Source organism: Amborella trichopoda, chromosome 6, assembly GCF_054954075.1.
Source record: "Amborella trichopoda isolate Santa Cruz 75 chromosome 6, AtrichopodaSantaCruz75HAP2 v2.0, whole genome shotgun sequence".
Classification (NCBI taxonomy): Eukaryota; Viridiplantae; Streptophyta; class Magnoliopsida; order Amborellales; family Amborellaceae; genus Amborella; species Amborella trichopoda.
The window spans coordinates 41,180,166-41,188,933 of record NC_142341.1 but is presented as its reverse complement, the minus strand read 5'-3'; positions in this window follow the sequence as shown (position 1 = coordinate 41,188,933).

Genomic DNA, 8,768 nt, shown 5'->3' with positions numbered 1-8,768 from the left:
TTTAAAAACTCCTTTTTGCTAACTTTATTCAACCAACCATCACTCATGAGAGTAATTCCTGTCCTTGGCCAACTCTGTTTATATTCTTCAATCCACTTTTTAACTTCCTCTACCTCTTCATCTAATATTGGCCCACTGAGCTCATATGTCGTTGGGGGTTTTACCCCGGGCCCGGCTCTCTGGATTGCACTAACCATAGGTGGAAAATATGGGCTATTGGCTGCATCAAAGGGAATCCCTTTATCGTAGAACCATTTACCAACATATCTCCCTAACATGTTTCTTGTACCTTTAACCATGCCTTTTAAGGTCATCTGTTGTGACTTAGGCTTTGAGAGAAATAGGTCTGTACGACCATGACCTGCAATACTGGCATTCCTAGGTAACTTAGAAACAATTTCTTCAACAACTGATTCTTCTTGATACATATTGCCACCAACCTCTCCATACATATTTGAGCTGGGCCCGCCATACATGCTCGAGCTGGACCCGCCATGCATATCTGAACTAGGCCCACCATGCATATCGGAGCTAGGCCCACCATGCATGTCTGAGCTAGACCCACCAGGCATTCTAAACCCACATTCCCTCTGATATTGTTCATGTAAACTCAATCTTGTGGCCATGTCCAGCTCATTATTATATTGCTCTTTTAGGTAATAATTATATTGCTCTTCTGTATTATTCCTGCTTGATGGTGTATATAAACTAGCTATCTCCTCATTCATCCTATGTTTGGCAATTTTTTTACCTTTGCTAGCATTAAGAATTGCCACCATTTGTTTTTTTACATTACTAGGGACACTAGTGCATGCAGAAACTTCTCCCTTAACCCCTGCCAAGTGTTGCTTGAACCTATGTACCCCACTACTTATCACTCTTTGACAGTAATTACAAATAATTTTGTCTTTCTTGTTGGGATCAAGTCTGACCCCATGTTGCCATGCAGGGTCTTCTGTAGATCTTGACATGATTCAACTGTTTTAAGATGTAAAAAGTTTAAATTAACCTGACAGTTCAAAAAGAAAAATAATCACCATATGTAGTGATAATATGTTGCGGTAGTTCATGTAGTCATATTCGTTGTTATTTGTTATTGCAAAATACCTTTTTTGACAATAATATTTCGTACATATCAATTACAAACATTTAGAATAATACAAAATGCAAGCTCCAAACATGGCTAAAACTCAATTATCAAGAACATACATTTTTTGCATTAAAAAATTAATAATAAAAACAATTCTTCAAAGAGCCGGCTAACATCAGTCATTCCAACTTAAAAATCCATGAACAACAGATAAAAAAAATACAGATTTGTATTGAAAATATAATAACATGCATTTTTTTGCATAAATAATCCATCAACATACAATTTTTTCAACAAAAACTTTAACAATAAAAATTTAAAATATGGTTTAATACCTCATGATAATTAAATCCTTGTCACGATTTTCACATCTTTTCTGAAAATCATCAATTTTCAAAAAATTCGATCATGAAAAAAAAAAAAAAAAATTACAGCAAACTCAAACAATAAAAATTAAAAATTAGGTTTAAATGTTTAATACATCATGATAATCAAAACTTTATCACGATTTTCACATCTTTTCGAAAAATCATCATTTTTCAAAAAATTCGATCATGGATAAAAAGAAATAAAAAAAAAAAATACAGCAAATTTTCAAAAAATTCGATCATGGATTAAAAAAAAAAATTAACAAATTTTCAAAAAGTTCGATCATGGATTAAAAAAAAAATTTCATAAATTTTCTAAAAATTCGATCATGGATTACAAAAAATTCGATCATGGATTAAATAAAATTCGATCATGGATTAAATAAAATTCGATCATGGATTACATAAAATTCGATCATGGATTACAAAAAAAAAAAAAAACATAAAAAAACAAAAAATTCGATCGTGGATTACAAGAACAAAAAAAAACAATTCCATCATGGATTACAAAAAGTTCAATCATGGGTTACAAAAAAAAAAAAAACACAAAAAATTCGATCATGGATTACAAGTAAAAAAAACAAACATTTTGATCATGGATTACAAAAAAGTCGATCATGGATTACAGAAAATTCTATCATGGATTACAAAAAATTCGATCATGGATTACATAAAATTCGATCATGGATTACAAAAAAGTCGATCATGGATTACAGAAAATTCTATCATGGATTACAAAAAATTCGTTCATGGATTACATAAAATTCGATCATGCATTACAAAAAAAAAAAAAAAAAAAAAACAAAAAATTCGATCGTGGATTACTAAAAAAGAAAAAAACAATTACATCATGGATAACAAAAAATTCAATCATAGATTACAAAAAACTCTATCATGGGTTACATAAAAAACAAAAAACAAAAAATTCGATCATGGATTACAAAAAAAATCAAACATTACGATCATGGATTACAAAACATTCGATCATGGATTACAAAAAATTCTATCATGGGTTACAAAAAAAAAAAAAAAAAAAAAAAATTCGATCATGGATTACAAGAAAAAAAAACAAACATTTTGATCATGGATTACAAAAAATTCGATCATAGATTACAAAAAATTCTATCATGGGCTACAAACAAAAAAAAAAAAAAAAAATTTGTTCTTCACAGAGTCGTTTTACAGAAGCGATTTTAACTCAAAAATTCACCTCCAAGTGAATAAATTACATCCAATTGACTATATTTTCTGATAAACAACAATATAAGGAATCAAAAACCTAAATTTTTAACACATTATTTCTAATATATTATGAAAACAAAATCAAAAGGCGGAAAAAAAAAAAAAAAACAGCGGAATTTGGTTCCGCAGACATCTCACTGTTTATATCAAATTTCTTGCTGTAATTGACCAGATTACGTAAAATTGAAAATTTTAAATCATACTAGACACAATAAAGATTAAAAACCCTAATTATTGAACTCATTTTGTTCAAAATATGCCATGAAATAAATCAAATGGCGGAAAAATAAAAAAACCCAAAGTTCTTACCTGTTTTTGTGAACCGAAGCCTTCAATCTCCAAAAAAGTCTGTTTTTCTCAACGATTATCACAAATTAGTAACAAAATATTTTGATTCACTGCTTTAAGATCAATATGCCTACAAATTTTGAAAGATTCATGCCCTATTTGGCATGAAGATTCAGAAATGACGGAAACCCTAAAACCCGAATTTTTCTTGATCCAAAAACAACCAATTTTTCCACCATTAAATCGTTGAAAAAGCTGAATAAAGCTGTTTACAGCCTGCAAAACAGATCACGTGCCGAAAAAAACAAAAAAAATGATCAAAAGATGACAAATTTGAAAAAAATCCGTGAAGAACACTGTGCAACCCGTGTTCTTCACGGACTCGCCGATTCCGCACAGTGAATCGGCGAGTCACTGTGCGGAATCGTCTGGTTCTCTCTAGAACCGGACGATTCCCGGTTTTTGAACCGATCCGGTCCCTTTTTCGTGAATTTCGAGTCGAACCGGGGGAGTCCGGTTCGACTCGACGATTTTTAAAACGCTGCCCTCACCCAACAAGTTACTTTGGAGTTGGCTAGCTGTCACCAACGAAAGATTTGGCATTTCTCTGGATAGAAAATTCCAGGGCTCAAAGCCATGGGTCAAATTTGTTGGAAAGCTCGAACCCCAGCAAACTGGCTGTAGGCCAAAACTCCACAGGTGAAGTAATCACCAGCTGCAAGAGCCAAAACCCTAATATTTGCAGGAGCAAGGGTGTTAGTATCAAGCTTGAAATCCCAACAAGAAACAACCTTATCCCTAGCTCTTATACCATAAGAATGAAACCAACCACCCTATGGAGATCAATCAGTAGGTATTGAGTCCATTTTGCCATTGTCAAGACTCAAGCTCCTACCCCAACAAAGAACCCTTCAAGCAAAGGCCATTAAAACACCACAAACATGGAATCGACCTTCTTAAATGGTTCTGAACCTTAAATTCTTTGGAATCAAGCTTCTAACCCCACTCCCAATCTCATCTCTTCGACGAAAAGCAGTAACGTTCTCTCTAAAAAGACCACAATTGAACACTGAGCTATCTGTGATTGACCTCAAATCACTTGGAATATCATGAGTTGCAGTCATCTTATAGCCCCAACAATCCACTGTAGAGCTCCTTCCCAACTTGTAACTGAAGCTTAAATTCAAGGATTCAAAGTTTTGTAAGCTTGAGATTGAGCTACCATTGAAAACAGAAGATGGATTTTTTCTCAAATCACATAAATGGTGGTCACCTGCATTGATCTCTGAGCCATGAGGAAGAAGATTAGTGAGAGAAGAAGAGAGAGGAAGGTCGTGCAGGAAGGGAGAGGGAAGCGAGGTAGAGAGAGATACATAGATTTGTGGGTTTTTTAGATGGGTGGCTAATAGGGATTCAGATATATGGGTTTTTGGGTTTTAGAGAGAGAGAGAGAGGGGAACTTAGCAGCTTTGGCTACGAGAGAGGTGCATTGAGAGAATCCTCAAAAGAAAAGTGTTAGATGGTGTTATTTTAGTTTTTGTTTGGTTAAAAAATTAGTGAAAAAAAATTCCAGGGGTTGTAAGACAAAAGAGAAAGATTTTTTTGCTTACAAAATAATGTTTTGAATCTTTGAATGTCATGAGATATAAAAGTAAAAAATTAAAAGATATTTTTTCCAAAATTTATATATCAATAGTTATAGAAAAAGCTTCTTTATATGTACGAACTCCTGTAAGTGAGCTGCCCTTGTTGTCAATGAATCTTTCGTCTTTCTTTCTTAAATTTTAAATCCTTTCGGAGACCGATTCAAACGAAGACTACGAAAGGGCAGATATATTTTGTTTCAAAGCCGTGCGAATCATTTCAAAACATGTGATTAGACCCCTCGTTTATGAATTTCCCTTCCATTTGTGGACCAAAGGACATCATCAGCTACTCTCCATAAAATTCAAATTAGAACAAGTCATAAAACGTTCATGCCCCATAGGCTAGAACACAGGTCATGTTTATTAAAAGGAAAAAGTTTTTATGTGGTTGCAACTTTAAAGTGTAGAAATAATGATGTACCTCAAAAATCTATTAGAAAATGTTGATTTATTGTTAAAAAACCTTCTAATTGATCATCTCGACATCTAGATGTATGAATATGAAAAAATAAAACAAAACAAAAAGAAGAAAGATTTTGAGTCCCAAAAATAGTGCATCTTGCAACATGTTATCTAGATCATCCATTTTCAAGATTTTTATATGTTTATAGATCTACTTGATTTTGACTATTTTTTTATTTTAAAGTTTTATAATTAGATATGAAAATAAATATTTAGATAATCCTAAGGATTTGTTATACCAAAATTATGTGTCATGATAAAATTTAAAGGTGCACCTCAATTGGATTGTTTAAGGTGCGACCTTATACAACACACCTTTATTAAAATGCTTACATATTTCTTGCAATATTCCTTGGTTTTTCCCTTAAAAGTCAACTTCTCTTATAGAGAAATAAAGTGATTTGTTTGTTGTTTAGGAAAACAAAATAGTAGTTTAACATCAAAGAAAGTAACTATCTTAAGAACGGGCATGTAATATGATCATTGTCCAAATCAATGTAGAAATGTAATAATTTACATGATCATCTTGTTATATGATCAAAGGAAAATTTTTATATAAGGGTGAGGCTCTAACCAATCAAATTAAGGTGCACCTTAAGAATTCACTTGAAGAGGTTGTTTCGATGCTAAAAACTCTTCAAATAGATCATCTCGACCTCAAGATATATGGACATGAGAAAAAATAGATTTCCAGTTGTAAAAATAATACATCTTGTAATTTCTATCAAAAAAAATAAAATAATACATCTTGTAATGCATTTTTAGGACCGTCAATTTACAAATATTCAAGTATTTACAGATCTACTTGAAATCTTATAATTAGAGATAAAAATAAAAGGGATAAGGGGTATTATAGTTCAAGCGTTGGGGTGTTTGAGCCGAGATAAAATACATAATAAAATATCAGCATAGATATTAATAAGCAGTGATGCATTTCACACTATAGTCAAGCTAACCTTTTAAGTAGCTTGGTCCATGTCTATCCTCCTAAAATTTAAAGGAAATAAATATCATTTAACTCTCCAAAGGACTAAAAAACTCTGTACTTGCTCATCTATTATGCTTAAATATATTCAAGATGCCTATGTTTAAGGCCTAGAATATTAAACAAGCTGAGGTATTTTCATAGTTTGACACTTAATATTATGGACCAAGGTAAATTACATGAGTACTTTAGCTTGTCCCTCACTTGGAACATGTCAAGGATATTTGAGTAATTAGGTCGGACTTAAGGGACCGGAAGCAAATTAGAACGTTACCTCGCCTCATTTATTATGGGTTCCAAACTTGAAACATATTTTTTATTATAGGGCAAGCTTTTTATGTTTTCCTTACTGCATAAAACTTATATACTTCTCCCTATCTAATCATCCATTATGAATGGATAGTTGAGATCAATGGTTTAAAAACCGGATCGGTGACCCGGATCGGGCTTTCCAAAAACTGATCCGGATCGGCGAATCGGCGATCCGGATCGGAATCGGGTGAATCGGTCAGAATAAAGCTTCAAAAAAATCCGAAAAAATTATTAAAATTCATTATAAATATTTTTTTTTAGGAATTCAATAAAAAATGAGGGTACTCCATTAAGAATTTTCATGTTTTTGAATGAATATGCGTATATTGATATGTTCTTCCCCTGCATGAACCACCATTCAACATTTAATTTACATCACACAAAAGGATAAACATAGAATTATCATGGAATAAGTATATCAACATACATGGACTACAATAAAGCATAAAATTAGTAACATACGATCTAAAAATAAAATGATAGACGACGTTGTTGTTCTTCTTGGTCACGCTGGTGCCATTGATTGAATTCGTTTGACAATTCATTGATTCGATCTAAAAACGAATCATCGATATTAGCGGGCGTCTGACTATTCCCAAATCCCTGAGTGTTAGTATTTTGTTGTGTTCCCAATCCAAAATCCCCGAAGCTTGTCCATCCTTCATGCTCACCTGCACTGTCGTGCTCATCCCTACACTGTTGCTGTTGGGACTCGATATGTGAATAATATGGCTGGGATAGGGTGGCCTCAGAATCATCATCTCTCTCATTTTCTCTTAGACCCCCTTCCCACTCTCCCTCATTAGGTGCAATATCACCGACATATTGTGGATACATTGACTGGCTGCTTCCTCTTTCATGCCGCTCATCACTTTCTTCAATATCTTCATCACCGATAGCCTCAAGGAACGCTCTCTTGTGCAACACTGACTCCTCCTCTTCTACTACCCATCGGTCTGCTGTGTCTGTGACAAATGTTGTGTCTAAGTCTATCGGCCCATAGTCTTCAAGCTTCCTTCTTATTTGTCGCTCTCTAAGGTTTAAATTATAATGAACGTAGACTAGTTTAGGAAGCTTTTCAGAAGCGAGTCGATTCCTCCTAGTAGTGTGCAACCATTGGAACGTACTCCAGTTGCGCTCACAGCCAGTAGCAGAACATGTCTGGGAGAGCACCTTGATTGCTATCCTCTTTAGGTGAGGTGCATCAGTACCATATATCTCCCACCATTCAGCTGGATTAAAATGTAAAAAGCATTGTAAGGGCAAGAACAATTCATAAGATTAAATATATGAATAAACAAAATATTAGCGAGGGGATAACCTGGATCCATCATAGTTCAAGAATTTCTGGCAAGTCTAGTTCCGAATAATCCTATAGCATCCCTATACATAGCAAGCTAAAACAAATATATTACGTTTTAGTGCATTATTCCTCACAAATATAACAACTCAATGAAGTTCTTACCCAAACATTAAATAATACCTCTTGTATTGCTGCTACTTGGTTTCGATGGCTTCTCTCCAACCTTGCAATAATGTATCTGACCCCTTCCATAATCTTGTGGGGTTGTTCAGGTGTCAAATAGAAAAATTTTGGGTTGAAGTAGTAACTTAAAAAATATATAGGTAGAAAAATGTCATTTACAATTTCATAAAAAAATGATTTAAACTGAAACATTGTAATGATATAAATATATATTTACCAGCATAATGAATTGGACGTCCGAATTTGGTGTTCCACCTCTTTTTTATAATCTCGATCACTTTGCTAGCAAAATTACACTTCTCCCCAATAGCTGATTTCGCCCTCTCAATACCTTCATAAAGGATACCCATGGTAGCTTTCTTATCAGCATCCACCATTCTTAACACCGTGACCAAAGGGACAGTGGCCTCTACAACACTGGAACATCGAGACCAGAACAACCTCTTTGAGATTATGTTATCCACTTTTATACCGGTACTGGACTTCGAGAGGCGGTCATTTAACCACTCTTCACAAGTAAACAATCTCTTTAATGCACCTTCAGATTGTCGAATGGAGTCCACAGCTAAGTAATCGGTCGCAAAGCGGGTTATGGCAGGCCTGATTATCTCTTTTGTCTTAGAGTGTTCTCTAAACAGAAATAATATTTTAGAGTGGTTGTATATAAATCTCGACACCAACCTTGCTTCATCATGAGTCTCCTTCTCAATTTTGATCTCACCGATTTCCTCTAACATAAGATCGATGCTGTGTGCAGCACACGGGGTCCATACTAGATGCTTCCTCTTATCCATCAACTTGCTGCCCACAGAAACACATGCACGCGCATTGTCCGTAATAAACTGGACTACATGCTTATTTCCCACCTCCTCCACCATCTGATCATATA